Genomic DNA, 26746 nt, shown 5'->3' with positions numbered 1-26746 from the left:
GGAGTTTTTTTTTTTAAACCACACTTTTCATAGGAGAAATAAAGCCTAATATACAGTGCCTTGCGAAAGTATTCGGCCCCCTTGAACTTTGCGACCTTTTGCCACATTTCAGGCTTCAAACAAAGATATAAAACTGTAATTTTTTGTGAAGAATCAACAAGTGGGACACAATCATGAAGTGGAACGGAATTTATTGGATATTTCAAACTTTGTTAACAAATAAAAAACTGAAAAATTGGGCGTGCAACATTATTCAGCCCCTTTACTTTCAGTGCAGCAAACTCTCTCCAGAAGTTCAGTGAGGATCTCTGAATGATCTAATGTTGACCTAAATGACTAATGATGATAAATAGAATCCACCTGTGTGTAATCAAGTCTCTGTATAAATGCACCTGCACTGTGATAGTCTCAGAGGTCCGTTTAAAGCACAGAGAGCATCATGAAGAACAAGGAACACACCAGGCAGGTCCGAGATACTGTTGTGGAGAAGTTTAAAGCCAGATTTGGATACAAAAAGATTTCCCAAGCTTTAAACATCCCAAGGAGCACTGTGCAAGCGATAATATTGAAAAGGAAGGAGTATCAGACCACTGCAAATCTACGAAGACCTGGCCGTCACTCTAAACATTCAGCTCATACAAGGAGAAGACTGATCAGAGATGCAGCCAAGAGGCCCATGATCACTCTGGATGAACTGCAGAGATCTACAGCTGAGGTGAAAGACTCTGTCCATAGGACAACAATCAGTCGTATACTGCACAAATCTGGCCTTTATGGAAGAGTGGCAAGAAGAAAGCCATTTCTTAAAAGATATCCATAAAAAGTGTTGTTTAAAGGTTGCCACAAGCCACCTGGGGGAGACACCAAACATGTGGAAGAAGGTGCTCTGGTCAGATTAAACTAAAATCAAACTTTTTGGCAACAATGCAAAACGTTATGTTTGGCGTAAAAGCAACACAGCTCATCACCCTGAACACACCATCCCTACTGTCAAACATGGTGGTGGCAGCATCATAGTTTGGGCCTGCTTTTCTTCAGCAGGGACAGGGAAAATGGTTAAAATTGATGGGAAGATGGATGGAGCCAAATACAGGACCATTCTGGAAGAAAACCTGATGGAGTCTGCAAAAGACCTGAGACTGTGCAAAACTGATAGAGACATACCCCAAGTGACTTACAGCTGTAATCTCAGCAAAAGGTGGCGCTACAAAGTATTAACTTAAGGGGGCTGAATAATTTTGCACCCCCATTTTTTCAGTTTATTTGTTAAAAAAGTTTGAAATCTCCAATAAATTTTGTTCCACTTCATGATTGTGTCCCACTTGTTGTTGATTCTTAACAAAAAATTACAGTTTTATATCTTTATGTTTGAAGCCTGAAATGTGGCAAAAGGTCGCAAAGTTCAAGGGGGCCGAATACTTTCGCAAGGCAGTGTACACTAGAATTTTGTTTTGTTCAACCCAGCAGGCTGAACAAAAAAAATAACGGAGGAACACGGGAGGAGCCACTGCACTAACTATCTGATGTTAGTACAGCAATCTCCCCTGCTGGGGTACTGTTTTCTGACTAGTCCCCCCCCCCCAGAACACACTGGCCAGTAGGGCTGGGTTTAGGAGTGTTCAGATTGTAGTGCCAACCCACCTGAGCAATCCCACCAGGAGGCCCTCTTTACATACCACCATTTAAAGGCAGCGTGTAAGTACAGTTGCGGGCTGGGAAGTGCCTCACTACCTATGATTGGCAGTGTGCAGTGAGGGCTTCCTGGTGGGATTGCTCAGGTGGATTTTGACTACGATCCAAACGCGCTTGAGCCTATCCCTACCAGCCAGCATTCTCAGCCATTGGTTAAGAGGGCTGATCAGGTGCGGACTGGCAGACCTTCTTGGGTAGCAAAAGGTAGGATATCAAGAGCACTAAAAGCTATCAGTTCCAATAACTGTATAAATAAAAACAAAAACAAAGTCACATAGAAGGCGAGTCCAATGTGCTAGCTTAGTGGCGCTGTAGAAGAGCTAGAAGTGACTCTGCAGGGAACACAAGGAGAGGCAGCACCATCTAAGGGTAGCCGTATGAGACTTTATTAGCCATAATAAGTATGCAACTCACAAGATGATGGCATGTAAGTGCTCGTCAAAAGAATAAGTGTCCCCGCTGTGTACGACCGGATGGTCAACAATCCTAGTCAGGGAGGCTGGATAGAGCCTTCAGGTGTGTGGGTGGATAGCAACACTTCCTGGAGCGGGTCTGAGGATCCTGGGGGGAGCCAAGGTCCTGGTGTCACAAGCGATAGGCGTGACACGCATTCGGAGCATGCATGCTCATTTAGGCCGCGTACGCAGCTGGGACTTTTATTCTTTTCACGCCCATCGCTTGCGACACCCTGGACGTCGGCACCCCCAGGATCCTCAGACTAGCTCCAGGAAGTGTTGCTATCCACCCACACAGCCGAAGGCTCCATCCGGCATCCCTGACTAGGATCGCGAACCATGCGGTCGTACACAGTTGGCACTCTATTCTTTGACAAGCGACAAAAGAGTTGTTTACTTATTATGGCTATTATAGTCTCATACTGCTACTCTTAGATTGTGCTGCCTCTATTCTTGTCATACCTTTTTGGGTAATGCATCTTTGCCCAGCTTCCGTCGGATTGTCTACTGTACACGAGTCAAATGTCAGCCAGTTTCTATTGAACTGGCTGATGCCGCCTGATATTCAGCCCATGTGTATAGCCCTTAAAAGGGTTTGTTATCTGGCTGTCACTGATTTATCTCCACATAGCAAACTTTAAAGACAGAAATATGCATGCTGCTCGCTTTAATTCCAAGCAAAGCTTCTATCAGAGGTCTGCAGTTATTAAAAACAAATCCTTTATATGCAAAACAATCCCTTTACTGCCCTTGCCTGAGCCAGTGATGGCAACTATTAAAGAACAGGGAAGAGAAAGACAGAGGTAAGACCTCCTATTTTAAAAATTGCCTAGTAACCCCGGGATCTGTTAACATTAAAAATAATTTGTTCCCTCTTCTGTATTGCTCAGACATCAGAAGGATAGAAATGACTTGGTACTTCTGAGAATGAGAAGCACATGACTACTATCTATCTGGTGACAACTGTAGTGCTTGATGATTGGCATAGCACTGTCACAAGGGGGTCAAGAAACAGCCTTCAGCTCTGTATAAGCTCTGACTGGAGTGACTCCATGTTTACATAGGTAGCTGAATGGAGAAAAAGAGAAGGAAAGAAGAGTATGTGCTGCTAGGGAGGGAGGTATAACTGCCTGGCCGTATTGGAGGTACGACCAGATACACAGTCTGCAGGACCATAGCATTACAGATTGTGGGTGTGATGCTTTAAAGGTCCATTAAAAAAAAAAAAAAAAAAAAAACGCTTATTTTTTACATGCTAGAAGAATGCAAGAAAAATTGTTTATTACATTAGCTTACTGTATTTTTGTATCATATCAGACTTAGCAAGAGAAAAAAAATCACTGCCGCTTTAATGTTTAATTAAAAGAAATGTAATAGGAAAATAAGTAAATGTTTATTGGACCATACAAAGACCAGCCAACAACAGAGCAAAAAATGTACAGTAACCATACTGGAAAATTAGTAAAAAAAAAAAAAAAAAAGGCAATGATACATGGGCACAAATACTGCCACTGCACCTGTGTTCTAGTACAAACAGCAACTATATCTCAGGTAAACAGGCCAACACACTCATCATTTGTATGGAAGACATAATGTAATTTGTAGCCACTTCCTTACAGTTATAATTACCATTAAAGAGGTCTCTGTTTATCACATTTCTATTCAGTCTCTATTTAGGTATGTTTGCACTTCATATCTCGCAATCTCACTTCACAAATGACAATAACTAGCATTATCATTAGTGGAAATGAAAATTAAATACACGATTGCGTCATGTGTTCTTGCATTGTACATACTGAAAATCAGCCCTAGTGATTTCATTTGTGTTTTGTTAAACTAGAGAAAAAAAAAATGTACAAACCAAAGTTCAGGAAATAAAATACATGTCCCAGCTCAACAAAAGGAACCTGGGGCAACAAGTGTGTAAGCTGCCATTGTCTAATTGATTTTGAAGATGTGGTCTCCTAGATCCTCATCCTTCAGTCTCTTGCACATGGGCAACTGAACTCATGCAATGTAAATTCCAGCATCATTCTTCAGCCCAGAAAGTCTAGGTGCTGCATACAGCAGGCCGTAAACATGAATGGCTGTTCGCAGCAAAAAAAGAAAAAAAAGAAAAAAGGAAAGTTCTCAATGTTTGGCATATGCCCATTTTTTTCCTTTGTTTTCATTAGAGATGTACATCTAAGGGTCCTTTCACACGGCCGCTCCATGTGTGAAAGGTCCGCTGCGGGACTTTTTTTTTTCCACGGAGCGGATGACATTTTTGTCATCCGCTCCGTGTGCCCGCATATCATCCTATCCGTTTGCGGATGATATATGGACATAATGTAAGTATATGGCACTGCGGATGTCAGCGGATGACACCGCTGACATCCGATTTTCCTTCCTTTCCGTTTTTTGCACGGAAGAAAAAATGGGGTTCTGTTCCATTCGTAAAAACGGAACAGAACTGAAAGGAGGAAAATCGGATGTCAGCGGATGGTATTCCGCTGACATCCGCAGTGCCATTCACTTACATTATGTCCGCAAATCATCCACAAACGGATGGGATGATTTGCGGACACACGGAGCGGCCGTGTGAAAGGACCCTAAAGCTGCATCCACCCAAGTATGATTCCAAGAGAAAAAAAAAAAAAAAAAAACACCACTTTTCTTTTGAGTTCTATTGGCTGCAGCAAGGTGGTTTATTGCTTCGCACCACGCAGCAGGACTGCTCTAGAATAGTCAAAATACAACCACACATGGTGTGAATAGGCCCTAAAAGGAACTTTACACTGTACATGTTGAATTAGGAATAGAAATCAAAACCTAGTACCTTTACCTGCATTTTGAATGCCATCTGTGTTTCTATTCCTGCGCTATCAGACTTTGAAGCGGTCTTCTGTCTCCAGTGCCCAGTGACAAGAAGACCCCATGCGGTCACTCAATCTCCCCTTCTACCAATCCTCTACCTTTTATTTGTGCTGTTGGGGGGGGGTACATAACACAAAAGCAGAACTGTGCACAATCTCCCATGTTAGGATTGGGGACAGGAGACAAGGATTAGGGTCGCCAGTTCCCTAGCGGATTCATAGGATCATTTTGAGGAACCTTCAGAAGAACCAATGGTGGAGGCATATGATCTAACAATGGTTAGAGTACTAAAGAGCCTGCTAAGAGTCAAAACTCTTATTGCGTAGAAGATCCAATTTACTAAAAATTATATCACAGCAGTTTTACATGCAGCATACAAAAGAGACACTCTCAAAACATAACTAGACACTATTTACTTTATAAGTGGAAATATATCTAAAAGAACAGTTATTGTAGTTCAAAGCAACCAAACTGCAATAGAAATAAAAGAACTATTCAGACTCCTTAAGTCTAGTCAACTACCACTGTGGGACTTGTACATTTGCATTAAAATGTTGTGTAACCATAGACATTAAAATACACTGAATCAGTTTGTGAATCTCAGGATTTTATACAAAAAACAAAAACAAAAAACTGAGTCTTTACCAGTTCGACCAAAACCAAATACCAAAACTAGGGTGTCTACAATTTTTTATAACATGTATTGTATTTATATTGTTAATTATAAAAAAAAACACATGCCAACATCACACCAAGGTAAAGACAGTGGAAAGATCAACCCAATTGCTAAAATATTCTGGAATGCATTTTTTATACAGCTATATAATGCTATCCCAAGTCAGTTATGTATGAAGTGTGGTTTATTTTATATGAACATCTAAAGCCATGTAGTACACTCAAAGCTTTTTTTCCCCTTTAACCACTTGCCGACCGCCGCACGACTATCTACGTCGGCGGTCAGCCCCTCACAGGCAAACTAACGTAGGGCTACGTTGCTTGCTTGTGAGGGTCTAGGGAGCGAGCGCGCGCCCCCGGGGGCGCGCTCCCGCTCCCGCGTGGTCACGGACCCCCCCGCGCGTGTGACCAGCGGACCCGATGTCCGCCGGTCACTCGGCGATCGGCGGGGGAGAGGGAGAATGTCAGGCAGCTTGTGTAAACAAACTGCCTGTCATTCTCCTCGCTGCAAAGACACTGATAAAACGGATCTGGTATGTAGATCCGTTGATCAGTGTCCTTACAGCTAGAGCCACAGCCAATCACAGTAGAAACCACGCCCCTAGGGACACACACAGCCCCTCCCTTCCAAATAAAGTTAACCCCTTCACTACCAGTGTATTTTTACAGTAACAGTGCATATGTATAGCACTGATTACTGTAGAAATGTCACTGGTAACCCCAAAAGTGTCAAAAATGTCAGTCAAGGGTCCGATCTGTCCGCCGCAATGTCGCAGTACCGCAAAAAAAATCGCAGATCGTCGCCATTACGCGTTAAAAAAAAAAACAACAAAAATGACAAAAATCTTTCCCTTTGTTAGTAAACGCGATAACTTTTGCGCAAACCAATCAAAATACGCTTTTTGCGATTTTTTTTACCAAACATAGGTAGCATAAAACAAATTGGCCGAAAATTTTTAAAAATTTTGATTTTTACATTTTTTTTTGGGGGAATTTCATATAAAAAAATGTGAAAAATATTGCTATTTTTGCAAAATTGACGCTCTTTTTTTGTTTATAGCGCGTGATCAAAAAATCGCACAGGTGATCAAATACCACCAAAAGAAAGCTCTGTTTGTGGGAAAAAAAGGACGTCAAATTCGTTTAGGTACAGCGTCGCACGACCGCGCAATTGTGCGTTAAATTCACGCAGTGCCGAATCGCAAAATACCCCCTGGTCGGAATGGGGGTAAAATCTTCCGGGGCTTAAGTGGTTAACAAAAGTACTCTATTCTACTCTCTCAAAGCAAACTACTTTCTCAGCAATAAGAGGTCACCTTATTTCTACAGAATCTATTGAAAGAACCATTCAGCACTTTGCCTGGTGTCAGTCAATAAATCAAATAGCTCCTGACAGATTATGCAAATGGAACATACTTCAGAACATGCAGTGCGCACAGAGCATTCCAAAAAACAATGAATCACAATAAACTGGGCCAAAATAATCTTGTCGTGAAAAATTTGAGTACATTAAAGTAGATGTAAACCCCATTTGTGAAATTTGACCTGGGCACATATATCTGTAGTTTTTACCCATCGCTCTCCAAAGCCTTAAGTCCTGTGTCTTTCTGCTTCTTTTTTCCTCTGTTAGCAGGATAACTTCTGACAAGTTCTCAGACACAGGCGATAAAAGCATCTGTAAATTTGAGTCAGGGAGGGAAGTTAGAGACAGATAAGCAGAGAGCTTATCTATTTACAGCACAGCAAGTTTCTTCATTCCTCTGCCTATGTGGAGGGGGGGGGGGGGGGGGTGTGCCTTTTCTCCAATCAGCTGTCACACAGTGTATACCAAGTGCTGGAAAAGAAAGAAAAGATGTTCACTTTCTAAACCGTGTAAAAAGCTATAGACCGCAGATATACAATAAAACTTATGTAGAGAGAATTGTTTCAGCTCTGTGTATCATCTGAGGCTGTTCACTTCACTGGGTATGTCAGGGTTTAAATTCATTTTAACTAGGAAAAGAAAGGATTCTGCATAAAACAGCAGAACTTCCAGCACATCGTGGGACACGTCTGGGTCTCCCCCATTCCTTCAAACAGTATATTAGCAATGAAACATCTTGCCGCAGTGATTTGGTATAAGCCCACTATCCAGGGCCTTTCAGTGAGTGGGCAACACCATAAATATAGGCTTTACACAGATGATATACTGCTGTATGCCTTGAATCTCAGGCTAGCTTTTCCATCTATGCTGCAAGAATTTTGCTTGCTTGGTCAACTAACCACTTCAAAAGTGAATGCCCATAAATAAATTGTGTTAAATGTGACACTGCTGAGCAGCAGTTGCTACTATTTTGGTAGGCCATTGACTTGATCAAGGAACTAGGGGTTTGTATACACCGTGGGCCACTCTAGATTTTAAACTCTTAACTATATGACCCTTCTGAAGAATATGTTATGAAAACAAAGCAGTATTAAACCCACAAGTAAAATTGTAATATATTGCAGCATATCAGTGCCTTATTGTGGTGGCTTCACTTGTTTTCTTTTAGGCTTTTTTCCTTTATTTCACCTATGACTCAAGGCAGTAACACACTTGCCTAAAACCCTTCGCATCCTGACTGCCGCCATCCCTGTGGTGACCCCGCACTGGAAATGTATGTTCAAGTTGTTAAAGTACATCTTAATCTGCTTGTTTAACACTACCCTCTCCCCAGACTGAATGCTGCAGTCTGCTTTACTACTTAAGAATGTAGACGCCAAAAACAGGAAGTGTGTTACTGCCGAACAACGGTAAAAAAGAACTCACATATATAGCCACCACTAAAATGAAAAGTGATGGCTGGGACCTTAGGTGTTTGAGATGATAAGCTCTACGGCCGTTTCGCGTCCAACGCGTCCTCAGGAGCTTTGGGAGTTCTTTTTTACCGTCGATTTTATATTCTATATACACTGTTTTTGTATCAGTGTTACTGAATATTTTGATTGTATATTTTTATTAAATTGATTTTTACTTCATACTACACCATGAGCCTATCCCATTTTTTATATAATTTAATCCTTCCATGACGTGCTGAGTCAATCTACGCATTGGAGGTTCTCTATGAGGCTGGAGGTTGCTGACTACATTGATGTCCCAAAAGATCTGGAGACTGGTCGCATAACACTCGTTTGCTGTCCTATAATTTAGACAGTATTTGCATCTGGTGAGTTTGCATTTCACTTATTTTCGTCGGTGGAGAGATCATTATTCTGTTCATCGTGACATCCATACGTTCACTGGGGATTGCACCTATTGAATGTCGTCACATTTAATTTTATGAACTTTATCACCAGAGACATTTCATCAATTTGGATATATTTTTTTTTTTTAATTTGTTTCTTTTTATTTATTTATTTTAGCACTGCAATTTTCTTTTTATTAAGCGCCAGAGTAGAATGCGCCTTAACAGGGAAAGGAGGAATCTGGAAATAATCGCAGCAGACGTAGGCAGCCCTTTTTTTGGACCATCCATGAGTACAAAGAGCAAATCAGACTTCTGAAAAGACTCAGTAGTCTCCAAGTACACCCTGATTGCACTAACCACATCCAGAGTAAGCAGTGCAAATTCCTTAGGATGTTTTGGCTTAGGACACAAAGAGGGTAACACAATGTCCTCATTCAAGTGAAAACTGGAAACCAGCTTCGGAAGGAAGGACAGATCCAGGCGAAGTACCACTTCATATCGTTAAACACTAGACAGGGAGAACAACAGGACAACGCCGCCAGTTCCAACACCCTGCACGCAGAAGTAATAGCCACCAAGAAGTTCACCTTCTGGGATAAGGTAAGCAGTGGAATCTCCCAAATACTTTCAAAAGGAGGTTTCTGAAGAATCGACAGCACCAAATTAAGGTCCCAAGGTGGCAACGGGGGACGCACCGGAGGTACAAAGTGTGGCACCACCTGGAGGAAGTTACGCACCAGGGAATGAGTGGCTAATGGCCTTTGGAAAAAAACCTGACCCTGAATAGTACTCAAGGCCAACTTTTGATCAACCGTCTCGATCCTGTGAAGAAGTCTTGGCAGCAACTTGAAAGGAGGAAAGGTTTACATCAGCTGATACTGACCCCCACGGGGCCACCAGCGCGTCTGCGGCATCTGCCAGAGGGTCCCAGGAGCGGGCCACAAACCTCTGCAATTTTCTTTTGATCCGAGACGCCAACAGATTTACATCTGGAGTGGCCCAACGAAGGCACAACTGCTGGAACACCTCTGGAATGGAGGGACCATTCCCCTGCATTTAGGACCTGTCGACTGAGGTAATCTGCCTGCCAATTTTCCACTCCTGGAATGTGAACAGCGGAGAGAGCTGGAACAAAGCGTTCCGCTCACCAAAGAATGCCTGCCACTTCCAGGGCCGCAAGGACACTTTCGGTGCCCCCTTGGTGATTGACATAAGCCACGGCCGTGGCATTGTCAGATTGAATGCACACTGGACAACCCTGCAGGTGCTCGGTTCAGTGGACTAGGCAAAGCCGGATAGCTCTCAGCTCCAGAACATTGATCGGTAACCTGGAATCCTCTAGGGACCAGACAACCTGCCAAGAACCCCTCCCACCCTGACAGACTTTCATCCGTAGTGACATGGTCCAATATATAGGGAGGAAGGATTTCCCTTACCTGAGCATCAGGGACCGAAGTCATCAGATCAGGGACTCCCTGGTCACCTGGCTCAGCTTGTCCAGGGAATGTGGATTTTTGTTCCATTTGAGAAGGATTTCCTTCGGGAGGATCCTCGTGTGGAATCGAGCGAAGGGGACCGCCTCGAAGGACAACACCATCCGTCCCAGAACTCTCATACAAGTCCGCAGGGATGACCATTTGCTGGACAGCAACAGCTGAATCGCAGTCTGGAGTTTGAGTTGTTTTCTGGAGGAAGAAACACCCTGACTGAGGACGAGTCGCAGATAATCCAGTCTCATGGAAGGGACCATGGACGACTTGTGAAGGTTCAGAATCCACCTGAACTCCTCCAGAGTTCTCATGGTGATCCCCAAATTTGTCACCAGCACCGTGGGAGACTCCGCACGGAGAAGCAGATCATCCAGGTAATCCAGGACCTATATTCCCTGCTGGCGTAACAATGCCAGGATCGGAGCCAACACCTTCGTGAAGACCCGAGGAGGAGAGGCGAGACCAAAGGGTAACGCCACAAATTGATAAGGACCCTCTCCCACGGCAAAGCGCAGAAACCGTTGGGTGTCCTGCACATCTTGGTATGGCATTTTTGATGTCTATGGAGGCCAGGAAATCCCCCTGATGTAGGGAAGCCACCACTGTGCGAACAGATTCCATCTTGAATGAGTGAACTCGCACGAAGCAATTCAGTGCCTTCAGGTCCAGGATTGGACGCACCTTGCCTTTCTTCCTGGGGACCGTAAACAGGTTTGAATAAAAGCCCTGAAAACGTTCCGCACACAGAACCGGAACTATTACTCCCTGTTGTACTATCTGGGATAGCCACTGGCTTGGGAACCGGCAAAGAAGCCCCCCCCCCCCCACCCCAGATATGGGTAAGGCCGAAGGGACCTTGTCCTCAGGTCTGGAGAAACTCTATTTTTGTTTGCTAGACCAGGGTCTCTCTCAGGACCACCCGAGGGAGTCTTTTAGGACTTGCCCTATCGACTGACCCCGAGAGATGAAAAAACTTCTTGTGTGCTGAAAAGGAGGGACCCCGTTTGTGACGAGGGTTCTTACCCTTGTTAGCCTGTGGGAGACCTTTCATAATGTCATCCAGGGTAGCCCCAAACAGGCGATCTCCTTGAAAAAGTAGATCAGTCAAGGCCTTCTTTGAGGTCTGATCCGCAGACCAGCACTTTAGCCAAAGTATATGCCGCAGAACCACTGCTGAAACTGACAGTCGACCCATATGGGAGCAGTATTCAGTGCGGCATCGCAAACAAATTGCAGCCCCTGCACCAGCTGGTCCAACAGCTCCGCAAAGGCATGGGGGAGTTGTTTCACCTCAAGGTCAAATCCTCCACTGGGATCATGGTAGCTTTATTCAGTCTTGAGACTGGAGGGTTCACTTTTTGATAAGGGACTCCTCAAAAGGGTATCGTCTAGCATCCGCTTAGGCACCCCAGGGGAACGCTTTGGGCGGTCCCATTCTTTGACCATGTTGTCAAAGTATGCGGGAAGGGGAAAAACCTTTGCTGCTCTGGATGGCTTGTGAGTGCCAAACGTAACTTGCACCTCCTTCGCAGCTGCATCCTCCATTTTAAGGGTCTCACGCACAGAAACAACCAGTGCATCCTCCAGTGCCTTTCCTTGCGCGGTGGCGGAGGTAGAGATGTCATGCTCACTGTCAGAGGAGACAGGGCACAAGGTAGCGGACTGGGCAGGGAGACCCATGTCTGCGGTTACGGATTCAGACTCAGAATCTGAGACATCAGATGAGCAGGGGTAGGCAGAGGGCATTTCTTAGCACCTCGACCATTAAAGGCCACCTCCACCCGGGGACACAAAATTCCAGGACCACCGAAATTGCATCCATGAACAGCCGGGGTTCGGAAGGTCCTGCGGCCTCCCCGAGGGGGTCAGATGAGAACATATGATCTGTAGGGTCCATGTTGCACCAGGGGAACCAGACAAAAGTTGAAAAAAAATGACTTTTTTTTTTTTAAACGTCCCACCGCGTTACAGAGCCCCCCAGAGGTCAGGCAAAGCACACTGGAGACCCCCAGCAGAGAGAGAGAGAGAGAGAACCCCAGACTCGCCACCCTGTACCAAAGATGCACTAGGAGGCCCAGAACTCCTGCACAGCACGTGTCAGCAGCAATCTCAACCCCAAAGGGGAGGATCTGAAGAACAGCCCAGGGTATAGGGAGGGGCTCCACCCACAAAAAACACCTCCAGGAACTCCCATTCTGATTACTATTAGAGAAAGCCAATGCAAAATGGCTGTGCTGGGTGTAGATGGCAGCCAATCTCCTCAGCACATAAAGCTACAAGAAAAGAGACATTTACTCATCATACCGAAACAGGCAGGCGCCATCTCCCGATAGAACCCCTCTCAGCCAAAGTGGGGGCTGTCGGCCAAATAGGAACGCTGCCACTCAGGCCTAGACCCAGTCGTATGCAACCTGGCGAGACATTTACCATCGTGGGGCCAGTCCCCGTCCAGTGGGACTATGTTGTGGCCGACGCAGCTAAGGCCTGCGTGCGCACACCCTGGCCAGCTGGGGTGACCACTGGATCTATACATCCATCCAGTCGCCCAGATACAGCATAGATGCTTGTAGATCTCACAGGAAAAAATTTGGAGAAAAGCTAACTGAAAAAAAAAAAAATTTAGAAAAAAAACTTTGCCAGGACCAGAGATCCCAGCAAGGAACTAGGTCTTTACTCCTGACTAGGCAGAATAAAATTTACATCCTATAGTAGGAAGAGAGAGGGTATACCCCCTGGGAGTGACCATAGGCGTAGCCAGAACTTTTTTCTGCCTAGTGTCCTACTCCTGTAGGGGGCAGCATAACCCTACTTTTTTTTTTTTTTTGGTCAGAATCATGATACATAGACATTAGTACTACAATCCCTCCCCTTCGATTAAAAAATGTTTAATCAAAATGACCCTTCTGCAGTGAATGGAGGCATTGACAGCCCAATATATGACAAATCTGAATATTATATCTCCACTTGGAGTATCTACATTGATTATATGAGCTCTGACTGACCCATGGACTGAATTTGAGGGTTACTCCTCTCTTAGGCATCCCAGCCTCCCTTTCCCCCTCCCCACATACTTTCTTCCTGCTTTCTTACTCTTCTCTATCCTATTCCTTACTGTACCCTCTTCCCCTTGCACAGAATAGTTTATAGATACCCAACCTTTCTTCCCCTTTTCCTGGACTTATGGATGCATGTCTAGAGCTATGCATGATCAAAAGGGAGTAGCCGAACAAACCACTTTACCACCAGAGGATTTTGCTGTCCTACGTCCAGGCCACTTTTTGCGATTCGGCACTGTGCGACTTTAACTGACAATTGCACGGTCATGCAACGCCGTACCCAAATGAAATTTACGTCCTTTTTTCCCCCACAAACAGAGCTTTCTTTTGGTGGCATTTGATCACCTGTGCGATTTTCATTTTTTGCGATATTATTAAAAAAATGTGACAATTTTGAAAAAATAATATTTTTCTACTTTGACAGTTAAAAAATATCCAATATATTAAATTTTTGTCATATATTTAGGCCAAAATGTATTTAGCTACATGTCTGACAAAAAAAATTCTCAATGAGCGCATTTTTAACTGCTTTTAGACCGGAAGATTTTACCCCATTCCTGACCAGGCCATATTTTGCGATTCGGCACTGCGTTACTTTAACGGACAATTGCGCGGTCATGCGATGCTGTACCCAAATTAAATTTATGTCTTTTCCCCACAAATAGAGCTTTTTTTTGGTGGTATTTGATCACCTGTGCGATTTTTACTTTTTGCGCTATAAACAAAAAAAGAGCGACAATTTTGAAAAAATAACAATATTTTTCACATTTTTTTATATGAAATCCCCCCCCCCCCCAAAAAAAATGTAAAAATCAAAACTTAACATTTTAGGCCAATTTGTTTTCTGCTATATATTTTTGGTAAAAAAAAAAAAAAAAAAATCACAATAAGCGTTTTTTGAATGGTTTGCGCAAAAGTTATCGCAGCTACTAACTACGGGAAATTTGTCATTTTTATTGTATTTTTAACTAGTAATGGCGGCGATCTGCAATTTTTTTTGCGGGACTGTGACATTGCGGCGGACAGATCGGACCCTTGACTGACATTTTTGGGGGTATCAGTGACATTACTACAGTAACCAGTGCAATAAATATACACTGTTACTGTAAAAATTACACTGGCAGGGAAGGGGTTAAATTGTATTAGTGATCAAGGGGTTAATGTATGCCTGGTGCTTACTAACGCGTGTGGGGGGAGGGGACTGTGTGACACAGGCACAGATCGCAGGTTCATCTATGCTGAATCCTGCAATCTGTCCCTGCCTGTCACTTAGGAGATCCGCCCGCTTTGTTTGCACAAGCGGGCAGATTTCCACACTCGATCCCCGACGATCGGGGAAGAGCGGCGGTAATCACCGCCTTTCTTCCCCTGGCCCGACTCCCGCTGTGACTGAATACAGCGGTAGCGAGCCTCCGGCGGCGCGCGCGCCGCCCACAAGAGTCTACGTCGCTGGACGATATCGAGCCACTTTGCCGCAGTACGGTCAACGTGACCGGTCGGCAACTGAATTGAAAAAAAAAAAAAATCTACATTTGAAGCAATGTATACAGATATTTGTCATCAAAATAAATCTTTATTCAGAACAGATGTACCCAAATGTACATTCAATATAGGTCTGTGCATATTGTTCACAAAACTGTCATGAAAGCAGTAGGTAAATTACCAAGCATCTGGAAATACAGAGATCACAAACAGAGTACCACAGATACTATGTACAGCCATGGACAAAGTTTTTCCTTTCACGAAAACAAGAACCATCCACAATTGTCTTTGAAATAACTTGAAAATGACAAAGGTAGATGGTATTAATCACTGGTTATTCCATATTTAATACATTTCTGACTTTCTTTTAAATAAAAATGGCATGGACAAAAAAAAATGGGACCAAAAACCTAATACTTTGTACAACCTTTAGAGATAATCTCTAAACAACTGACTTCTGTAGCTCTTAGTAAGATGTCTGTACCTGCTAAACATCTGTTTTGAGCGGTTTCAGCTATATCCATAGATGTTTGATAGGATTCCGATCCAGGCTTAAAAGTTACTTCAAAATAGTCCAATGTTTTGTAATTACACTTTTTTGGGGGAAAACCCCTTACTGTCCTTTTACAAGAAAGCTAACTAGCCCTTACCACTCCATCCAAAACTTAAACAGCACAGTGCCCATTGCTGCGCACCACATTGCATGGTTACACATTACTTTTTTTCTTTTTTTTTTTTAAAGCCCGAAGCGTGTGAATCACACTCAAAAAGACTTAGCACCCGGTGCATAAAAAGTGCACACACGCAAACGTGAACACACAAAAACTGCACAGGGTGTGCGAATGGTCTGGCCTCCGAAGAGGTTGGACCTATACCTTGATCCCCCGGGGCGCAAGACTCCTGACAGGGACTGAGGTACTTCCTATGGTTTGCCTGGCCGAAACCTGGCAAACCCCGTTCTCCAGGGGGACTGCCGAAACAGCCCACCCCAAGTACTGGGTGGGGCTCCCCCATGAGAGAGGGTGAACTAAGCCAGAAGGCCATGTCCACCCCCTCCCAAGACTTTCAAGGTAGGCCCAGAGACCCACACCGTACTCGTCGTGCAGGAAAAGAAGAGTGAAAGTGAAGTGACACACCACAAAGAAAAATACACACAAACAAAAAGGTGGGGAAGGGGAAGTGGAGAGGTGAATTAGTGCCTAAGTGAAAATACAAAGGCAGGCCTTCCGGCCGGAATAAAAATTCCTCTGGTCGAAGCCAAAAGGCCTAGCCCAAGAGGCAAGTGCTGAAAAAGTGTGCAGGTGCAGTGACCATGGTGCCGAAAAACTCAAGGCGAGCTGCCCCTCACCAGTGAGAATTAGGGCACCCCTGGGCTGCCACCCCAGGGGCACATACACTACGGGCTTTTTCTATCCCGGCCCAAAGGCCAGACCGAGTGTAGCCCTATCCCACCAGGAGGCATCAGAACTTTGGACAGCTTAGGGAGAACCTACCTTCAACTGGGGACAAGCCTTTTGCAAGGCCAGATTCAACCCAGGAGGAAAGGCTCCCCCACCGCCGTTCCTTACCAATCACATCCAGGAGCAGTACTAACTGGCCACGGAACCAATCCAGTTTTCTCGCTCCCTTCAAACTGGTAGGGGCGGACCCATTCAAATCAGAAGGCAATGGACCCATCCGGCTTTCTCTGATGTGGCTTACTTCCCAGTCCCCCGGTAGTTCCGGAGCGCCCTGGTTCATTTCGGCCCCCACCGATACTAACCATCAGGTTCCATACCAACTGATAAGAACAGATACTACACTTGATCTTAGCCAAAAGGCCGAGAAGCGTTACACATTACTGTGTGTTGTGATGAACTAGGGAAAGTGCAACAGATTGGATGTTTGGTTTGTTCTGATTTTGGCAAACCAGTCAAATGAGTGGTTTGCCTTAGGGCAAGGCACATTAATATGTGATGCAACACGCGTTAAGGTGCATATGTTGAATGCAGATCAGCTGACTGCCCTGGTGTAAATGGGCCCTAATACTAGTTTATTCTGTGGTACCATCTTTATATTATGACAAAAATTTTGATCTCATTAGTTCATACTTCTTGCTTGTCAGGAAATCTACATAACACGGACCAGGAAAACTACATAACACGGACCAAGCTCAAACAATATTACTGTCTAAAAAAACATGAACAGTGCCGTGCTAAAAACATGGAAACAAGTCAGATTGATCCAACCTGCATGGTATCACCTTATTGCATTTTAATCATAAAATATGATAATAAAAAAACTAAAGTGCATCATGCAAGGCTGTGCAGTATAGCAAAGTATGACAATGTATATTTTCATATAACTCAAAATTTCAGTAGAATGTAAAACAGTGCAATAGTCTACAAAAGTGTGAATATATGTCTAACTCAGAAAGAGAAATTGGTGTGTGAAAGGGAAATATTGTGTTCAAAACTGAAAGAAGGATCACCGCTAGTGCATCAATCACCGAAAGGAAAAATAGTGAGCGCTTACCAGAGATAGTGGACTCTAATGCCGATGGCAGAGTCATACGAGCAAAAGGTTATCAGTCCCCGCCCTTCATGCCGAAAGCCTGGGTGTAATCCTGGACTCTGACCTGTCCCTTCAGCCTCAAATCCAATCTGTCCAAATCATGTAGACTTCACTTCCATAACCTCTTCGATATGTCCCTTTTTAACTGTTAAACTCTCGCCTTAAATATTGTAACGTCCTTCACAGGCTATTGCCTCTTCAATCTACCATGATTAGCTGCTGCTAGTCTCATCCACCATTGGGCTCAGTGTCCACTACCACAATCTACCAATCCCTCCACTGGCTTCCCAATGCCCAACAAACAAAAAATGGGAATTTTGACTTACTGTAAAACCATTTCTCTGATGTTCATTGACGGACACAGCTTCTGGTATTTAGGAGTAGGACACTAGGTATAAAAAAAATTCTGGCTACACCCATGGGCCATCTCCCAGGGGGTATACTCCCTCTCTCTGCTATAGCCACTCAGTTTTGTATCCAGCAGTGTCAGGAGAATAACTTCAGAGGGGTGGGTGCTGTGTGTCAATGAACATCAGAGAAATGTTTTTTATGGTAAGTCAAAAATCCTATTTTTGCTTTCGTTCATTGACAGACAGCTCCTCTTATTCATAATCATTGGGATGTCCCAAAGCAGTGTTAAAATAAGGGGTGGGAACAACCAAAAAATTCCCAAGGCTAAACATTAGCCAACCAGGCCACAGGGGCTAGACCAAACCGCTGCAGCCCACCTGAAAAAAAGAAAAAAAAAATACACCCTCAAAGAGGATCAGGTCCTCTTAAAAAGCAGCCTGCAAAACCCTACGGCCAAAGGAAGCATCCACAGATGCCAACACACCCACTTTATAACACTTTCATCACTGACGTCTGATGATGGAAAGTCCAGGAGGCACTAAGCGTCCTAGTAGTGCGCCTTGACAGGGAAAAGAGGAACCTGACCCCTGATGGAATAGGCTTGAACCATCGTCTGTCTGATCCATCTGGAAATGGTCGCAGAGGAAGCAGACAACCCTTTGAGGTCCATCTGTGAGCACAAATCAAGAGTCTGACTTCCTGAAAGAGTTCGTAGCTGCAAGGTACACCCTAATAGACCAGACCACATCAAAGACATGCAAGGCAATTTCCTTCAGATGTATAGGCCTGGGACACAGGGAAGGCAACACAATGTCTTCATTCAAATGAAAGTCAGAGAAAACCTTAGAAAGTAACGATGAACAGGGGCGAAGAACCACCTTATCCCTGTTAATCACCAGGTAAGGTGAACGACAGGATAACGCCGCCAGTTCCAACACCCTCCGCGCAGAAGTGATAACCACCAAAAAGGCCACCTTTTGGGACAATGTAAGCAGGGGAATCTCCCGAATATTTTCAAAAGCAGGCTTCTGCAGAGCTAAAAGTACCAAATTAGGATGGCAACGGAGCCCGCACTAGAGAAACCACATGTCAGACACCATGGAGAGAGGTGCGCATCAGGGAGTGTGTGGCCAAAGGTCATTGGAAGAAGACTCAAGTTCATCTTCTTCCGAAAGTACTCAAGGTTAATTTCTGTTCAACCCCCAGGGTGAAGGTTAAGATTCAAGCTGTCGAGAAGGAGCGAAGGGGAACCCCAAGAGACTCACACAATGTACGCCTTCCACGTACGATGGAAGATTTTCCTAGAAGCAGATTTCCTAGCTTTTAAACAGTGTAAGATTCACCGACTCTCAAACTCATATCCTTCAGCACCTGGCCTACAACAGCCAAGCCTTCTAAGCCAGCGACTGTAAAGCAGGATGGAAGATCTGCCCTTGGGACAGAAGATCCTCCTGAGAGGAAGCTTCCAAGGAACGTCATACCGGAATCCCTTCTGCCTCGATCCTGCATAGAAGTCTTGGCAGAAGCTTGAGAGGAGAGAAGGCGTAAATTAGCCGAAACTGACCCCACGGGGCCACCAGCACGTCTGTGGTGTCTGCCAGAGGATCCCTTGACTTGGCTACAAACCTCTGCACCTGTTGAGCTGAGACGCCAACAGATCCACCCTCTGGGGTGACCCACCGGAGACACAGCTGATAAAACACCTTGGGATGAAGGGACCACTCCCCGTGGTCCAACAGTTGCCAGCTGAGGAAATCTGCCTGCCAATTTCCACCCCGGGAATGTGTATGGTGGAGAGGGCTGGAACGAACTGTTCTGCCCACCTTAAAATGCCGGCTACCTCCAGAGCTGCCATGACACTTCTTGTACCACCTTGATGTTTGAAATAAGCCGTGGCATTGCCCGATTGAATGCGCACTGGACAACCCTGAAGACGATCCGCCAAATGATCCAGACAGTCTGATCTCATTGCCGAACTAGCCAGAGTTTAAAATGTGGCAGGTCACAGCCTCCACCTTCCGGTCAGCCAGACCCTTAAATTGAACAATCATGGTTGCATTGTTCAATCTGAAAACCGGAGGGTCCACCACCGGTGGAAAAGTCCACTTCTTAAGAAGGGACTCCTCATAGGGGGAAACGCCTAGTAAAGCGCTTATGGACCCCATGGGGACGCCTTAATCGTCCCCACACTTTAGTGACAATTCTATCAAAATAGGCAGGGAAAGGAAACCCCTTTGCTGTTCTGGATGGCTTGGGAGTGCCAAAGGGTACCTGCGTCTCTGCCGCAGCTTCAGCTGCATCCTCTATCTTCAGGGTCGTACACACAGATGCAATCAGTGCATCCATCAGCGCATTTTGGTGCGCGGTTGCAGAGGTGGAGGAATCCTCTTCACTATCAGAGGATTCAAGGTGCGTGGACTCAGGACATAAAGGGACTCCAGGACTGCTGTCAGTGCATGGATGTTTGTTTGGGACCCGGAGGGCCACCCAGCCTCAGAGGGGATCAGGTGGGGAAATGAGCTCATGAGTAAGCAGGGGGACCTCACAAAAAAGTGTAACACACTGCAAAGGGACAACCCCCACTGCGCTGGCAGCACCACCCTTTTGACAGGCACAAAGCACAAGCGATCTACAGCAGAGGGGGAGAGGACCCCACCAGACCCACCACCCGCAGAGACAAGCACCAGCAGCCACCAGGATAACCTGCACTACATGTGTGGCGATCAGGAAATAAAATGACTCAGGCGTAAGCACCAGGGGATGAGGAGGGGCTCCCACAGGGCTGCACTGTCATGGCTGCTGCTATTTTAAATGGGAAGCCGCCACACTACACAAACAAAGCCGCCGTGTATAGAACACACAGGCTACAACAAAATGGTGGCACCACAGGGACCCAGGATTGGGAGACCAGGCCTCAAGGACAGATCCAGGCAAGCCGGGGGGCCCTAACAGGAGCCCCCACAAGGTAAAACCCCCAAAAAACAGTCAATCCCTTGGTCGCCGGCGGCACATCCACCCGGCCCCTATCTCCAGCCAGCGCCCTGCCCCCACCCCAGTAAATTGGCAAAACCACTTTAACTGCCCCATCGTAAGTGGAGGGGGGGCGGATGAGGGAATCGGCAAAGGGGGAGGGGGGGGCAGTGAGAAGGAGGGAATCTTGGAGGTCCGACCATCCCAAGCAGGAGCCCACAAATACCCCAAAACCCTCCTGGTGGAGAGGTGGGACAGCTACTCGCCATGCCATACCAGGACCAGCACCGCTCCAGACAGAACCCCTCTCCACCTAAAAGGAGGGGCTGTTGGCAAGGAGGAGCCTATCGCCCAGTCTGGCAGTTAATTGTAGATCTCACAGGACAAACCAGGGGAAAAAATTCTATCCAACAAGAAAAAATTTCCCAGGACCAGAGATCCCAGCAAGGAACTAGTGGCTAAAGGAGAGGGAGGGAATATACCCCCTGGGACTGTCCATGGGTTTGGCCAGAATTTCTTTCTGCTTAGTATCCAACTCCTGTAGGGGGCATTATAACCCAATGGTTATGAATACCAGGAGCTGTGTCCCTCAATGAATGAAAGAGAAATGGGATTTTTGTACTTACTGTAAAACCCATTTTTCAGAGTTCATCAATGGACACAGTGCTCCATAACTCATAACTACTGGGTTATATTGCCTCCTGCAGGAGTAGGACAAGGCAAAACAAAAAACACCTGGCTACGCCCATGGGCCGTCCTCAGTTTGGTTTATAACCCCCCCCCTCTCTGCTCTAGGTAATCAGTTTAGTAGCAAGCAGTATTAGAAGTATCAGAACTCCATAGATGGGTAGGTGCTGCGTCCATCGAACTCAAAGAAATGGATTTTACAATAAGTACAAAAATCCAATTTTCTCTTTCGTTCATCGACGGACACAGCGCTCCATAAATCATAACTACTAGAACGTCCAAAAGCAGTGACAAAGGAAAATGAGGGGTGGGGAAAATAACTCAAGTCTAAACATAAGTACCCTTAGCCAGGACACAGGAGTCCAGTCTGAAAAACAAAAGTTTACAAAAAACAAAAGAAAAACACCCCTCAAGAGGGAACAGCCCCTCTTAAACAGCAACCTGCAAAACATTTTAGCAAAAAGAAGCATCCGCAGATGCCAAAGTATAAATCTTGTAGAATTTTGTGAAGGTATGCACCGATGACCAAGTGGCCGTCTTACAAATTTGCAATATTGATTCCTTATGATGGAAGGCCCAAGAAGCACTCAGCACCCGAGTAGAATGTGCTGTGACAGGGAAAGAAAGGTGGAACCTGAGCTTTAATGGAATAGGCCTGACTCGCAGTCTGTCTGATCCATCCTGGAGTTGGTAGCCGAAGAAGCGGCCAGCCCTTTTCTTGATCCGTCCGTAACTACAAAAAGCGAGTATGACCTCCGAAAGGACTCCGTAGCTGCCAGATACACCCAAATCGCACAAACCACTTTGAAGGTATGCAAAGCAAATTCCTTGGGATAAGCCCACTTGGGACACAAGGAAGGCAACACAATGTCCTCATTCAAATGAGTAAGAGACAACATTGGGCAGGAATGATGGAGAGGGACGAAGAACCACTTTAGCACTATGGACCACTAAATAGGGACTGCAACAGGATAATGCCGCCAATTCCAAAACCCTGCAGGCCGAGGTAATAGCCACCAAGAATGTCACCTTCTGGGATAACGTAGGCAAGGGAATGTCCCGAATATTTTCAAATGGAGGTTTCTTTAGAACTGAAAAGTACTAAAATTTAAATCCCATGGCGGCAAATGAGAGCATACCAGTGTAGCCACATGTTGAACCCCCTGAATGCAGGTACGAGCTAAAGAGTGCATGGCTAGGGGTCACTGAAAGAAGATTGCCAGGGCAGACACCTGGCCCTTGATGGTACTCAAGGCCAACTTCTGATCAACGCCCTGTTTATGAAAGGTTAAGATCCGAGCCACAGAAAAGGATCTAGGATGAGCACCAATCGACTCACACCAAGAAATGTACGCTTTCCAGATACGATGGTATATGTTACTGGAAGACGTTTTCCTCGCCTTCACCATAGTAGGGATCACTGATCCAGACAGATCTTTATCCCTCAGTACCTGGCATTCAATAGCTAAGCCATTAAAAACAGCGACTGTGAATCAGGATGGTTGATTAGCTCTTGGGACAACTAGCCTTTTTCTGAGATGAATCCCCCAAGGGATGTTTATGGCCACCAGACTGATCGGAGGATCCTGGCCCTTGATTCCTCGCAGGAATTGCGGAAGAAGCCTGAGCCGAAGATAATACTGGCCTTACCGTGGATCTTGGACCCCTGCGGCGTCTGCCAGAGGAACCCGTGATCTCGCCACAAACCTTGGTATCCTCCTGTGGAGCCGAACCTGCTGAAGGAGCTGCATGTAGGACTGTGCAAACAGAACTGTCTTCATGGTGGATACCACCAGACTCACAACCTGTATGCAAAAAGGGAGAGAGAACTATCTGTGTGACAGAAGCTGGTGAATCACGGCCTGTGGTTCCTGAAGTTTGTTCAGAGGAAGGACCACCCTGGGCAGAATTTGAATCAGATCTAGGTAAACCAATACACTGGACAGGGATAGGGGGGGCCTTAGGTAACTCAGACATCACCTGAACCTTTGCAGGAATTAAATCCACACAAGCAGACTCAGGGCCTAAAAAACCCGAAAAGGACAAGCTTTGTCCCCCTTTCTGGGTACCCTAAAAATAATCATTTTGTGGATCCCCTTGACGCTCATAAGGGAGGTTCACGGGGCCCGAAACCAGCACCCCAATAATGGGTGAGGGGAGAGCATGCTCAAAGCGGAGTTCCAGTCTCCTAGCCAACATTGCATTAATAGCATTGCAGAGATCGTTAGAATTCCTGATAAGCATAATGGAAAATGTTGCCCATGTACACATTGCATCTACTTACAAACTGCTTATTTTTCTTTTGCCCCCTCGATTCTGGCTGTGGACATGCAGGATTTGGGCAGCTGAAGCCGGCCTGGCTTCATTTCCTGGTTTTCGTGCAGCTGGCTACCCAGCATGCACCTCCGGATCTTGCATCTGCGCAGTAACAACACTGCGGCGCGCTTTGTGTAATTGCATTAGACGCCTGAAGACTTCTGGGATTGATGACAGATATCCCAGGAGTCAATGGGCCTGTTTGATGACGTAATCGCTTAGGCAGCTGCAACTGGAAGTCCTGGGGAACACTACTTTGACTATGGCAGGAAGGTACTCCTCGCCCCTGTGATACTCTTGATGTCATCCAGGGTAGCCCCAAACAGGTGATCGCCTTGAAAGGCCAGATAAATGAGAGCTCTCTTAGAGGCTTGGTCTGCGGATCAATTCTTAAGCCACAGCACACCTCAAATCGCCACTGCTGAAACCAAGCTTGGATAGCACAGGAGCTGTATCCAAAGTGCAATCAAAAAAAAAATGGAGCCCATGAAAATGGCCCCCATGACATCATTGGGCTACACAAACATGGCCGCCAACCGGAGAAAAGCCAGACTAAGGGAAAATAGCCATCATTAACTACAGCATGCTGCCAGGATCTTCCCTGTGCCCTATGCAATGCTGCAAGGGGAACCCCTCCTGAAGGTAGGACACACGTTAGGGGAGACTCCACTGCTCAATCTGCACTGGGATCCCCCCAGCACTATACCCACGCTGCAAACAGTGGAGCATGCATCTAGGGGGTTTCCTACACTGGGACACCTCCAGACTACCAGGGCAGGACACACTTTCCTAGGACCTTTACATTATGTAGATAGCGGGGGAGACCCCAGGGGTCTCTGCTGCATCCTCTGCCCTGGGACCCCTACCAGAATCCAGGTCCAGACAGGGGGGAAACCCAGCTCACTGAGGGATTTTTAGGGATGGGAGGAAGGAACCTGCAGGCAGGTCCGACTGTCCCTGGAGGCTACCCGCATCCACCAAAAAAAAAAAAAAAAAAAACACCAAAAAGTGGGAGAGGGGATACTGTACTTACCCTTCCATGATGCAGGTAACGCTTCAGACAGGATTCTCGCCACCAAAGTAGGGGAGCCGGCGGCCAAGGGACTGTGCGACTCAGACCCAAGCCCGGTCGTATGCGACCCTGCGAGAAGTTTAACTCGCGGGCCAGCCTTTGTCCATGAGGCTATGTCGCGGCCGACCTAGCACGTAGCTGCGGTCTGCAAGCGCTCACTGGCTGGGCACTTGACTGTAGATCTTCCGAGAGAGAAAACAAAAAATTAAGGAAGGAGAAAAAATTGCTAGGACAGAGATCCCACCCAGGAGCCTAGGTCCTTACTCTTGATGAGACAGATTAAAACTGATTACCTAGAGCAGAGAGGGGGTTTTATAACAAGCTGAGGATGACCCATAGGCGTAGCCAGGTGTTTTTTGTTCTGCCTAGTCCTACTCCTGGAGGAGGCAATATAGCCCAGTAGTTATGATTTATGTAGCTCTGTGTCTGTCGACGAACGAAGTAGAAATTTAAATTAACAATAATATACAAAGCTATTTACAACTCTGCCCCAAACTACATCACCAATCTGGTCTCCAAATATAACCCCAAACTATCCTCTCCGCTCCTCCCAAGACCTTCTGCTCTCTAGCTCCCTTGTCTCCTCCTATGCTCATCTCCAAGACTTCTCAGGAGCCTCTCCCATCTTTGGAACACACTACCCCAAACTGTCCGGCTATCTCCTACTCTGCCCACTTTTAGGTGGTTCCTGAAAACTCATCTCTCCAGGGAAGCCTAACCTGCCTTCTGAATCTTATTTCTCAGTTCATCCCTCACAGTTATTGCCTTTTGTTCCACTAGACACTCCCTATTAGAATGTAAGCTCCCATGAGTAGGACCCTCTTACCTTCTTGTATTGATGCTGTATGGTCTCCCTTTTTTATTGTAAAGCATTGCGCAAACTGTCGGCGATATAAATCCAGTATAATGATAATTACTGCATTATAACCAAATTCTGTGAAGTGCATAACTCAAATCAGCTAATTTTACAACAAAAAGGAAGCCAAGTCACTAGGATACCACTCAACTTAAGTTGTACATGATGTATTGGAATATGCTCAATATGGTTACATTTTAACAATACTAAGAACTGTATTATGAACATAAAATACCAAATCAGGACTAAAATACATTTTTTGCAAACGTTTAAACAGATTATGTATTGTCAAATCACAATATTGACATGTATACCGATTCTTTGGTCATACATACTATATTATTAAGCAGCAGGAAAGCTACTTGGCAAAAAAATGGTTAAAATGGTAACTAGGGCAGAAAATTACTGGGCAATGTTTGTTCATTTAACTTTAATTATTTTGTCCTTGAGAACGGTGCTAATGAAACTGAATTTCTTCTGTGCTTTTGAAGAATGGTTTCAATGGACTGTAAACAGGGCCAAGCTGAGACAAGAGAACTGGCTGAGCTTGAGGGTTGCTAGGTGATGCAGAATGTAAACCCACAAACTCGTTAAAAGTTTTACTTAGCTTTAAGGAACTCTCTCAGGCCCTCCAAAATTTTTAGAAGACTGCAAATTAAGGAGGCCATTTAAAAAAGGCACACATCCTAAGAAACAGATTTGTTAGACCTTAATCAACTCCATGACCCCAAGTGACAAATGAGGCATCACACAAACTAACCTAAGATGGAAAACAGCAAACGACCACATAACCCTAACATAAAGCTATTTTTGCCAAGTCTCTGGTTGAGGACTAGGCAAAATTTCCAAACCTCAAACATGTGAGGGTAGAAACCTTGGGTTTTCTTATTCTCTGGGTTCTGGTATCATCATATTGACCAGTTTCCACAACAGAAATTAAAGTTAAGGCCTTTGCTAAATCCCTATTTATTGTTATTTGTTAGAAAAAACGTTAAGGGAGACCCTTTGGATAATTCCATATCCACATAA

The 26746-nt window shown here is 45.3% G+C and overlaps 1 protein-coding gene across 1 annotated transcript in view; it reads right to left on the bottom strand.

Moving 5' to 3' along the window:
- Positions 1 to 26746, bottom strand: part of POLA1 (DNA polymerase alpha 1, catalytic subunit) — a 1022539-nt gene that overhangs the window by 146403 nt on the left and 849390 nt on the right. The window lies entirely within an intron of this gene.

This window comes from Pelophylax lessonae (genome assembly GCF_965119305.1).
Source record: "Pelophylax lessonae genome assembly, chromosome: 2".
In the NCBI taxonomy this organism is placed as follows: domain Eukaryota; kingdom Metazoa; phylum Chordata; class Amphibia; order Anura; family Ranidae; genus Pelophylax; species Pelophylax lessonae.
Note: the sequence above shows the minus strand (reverse complement) of the source record. Positions and strands in the feature narration are given on the sequence as shown.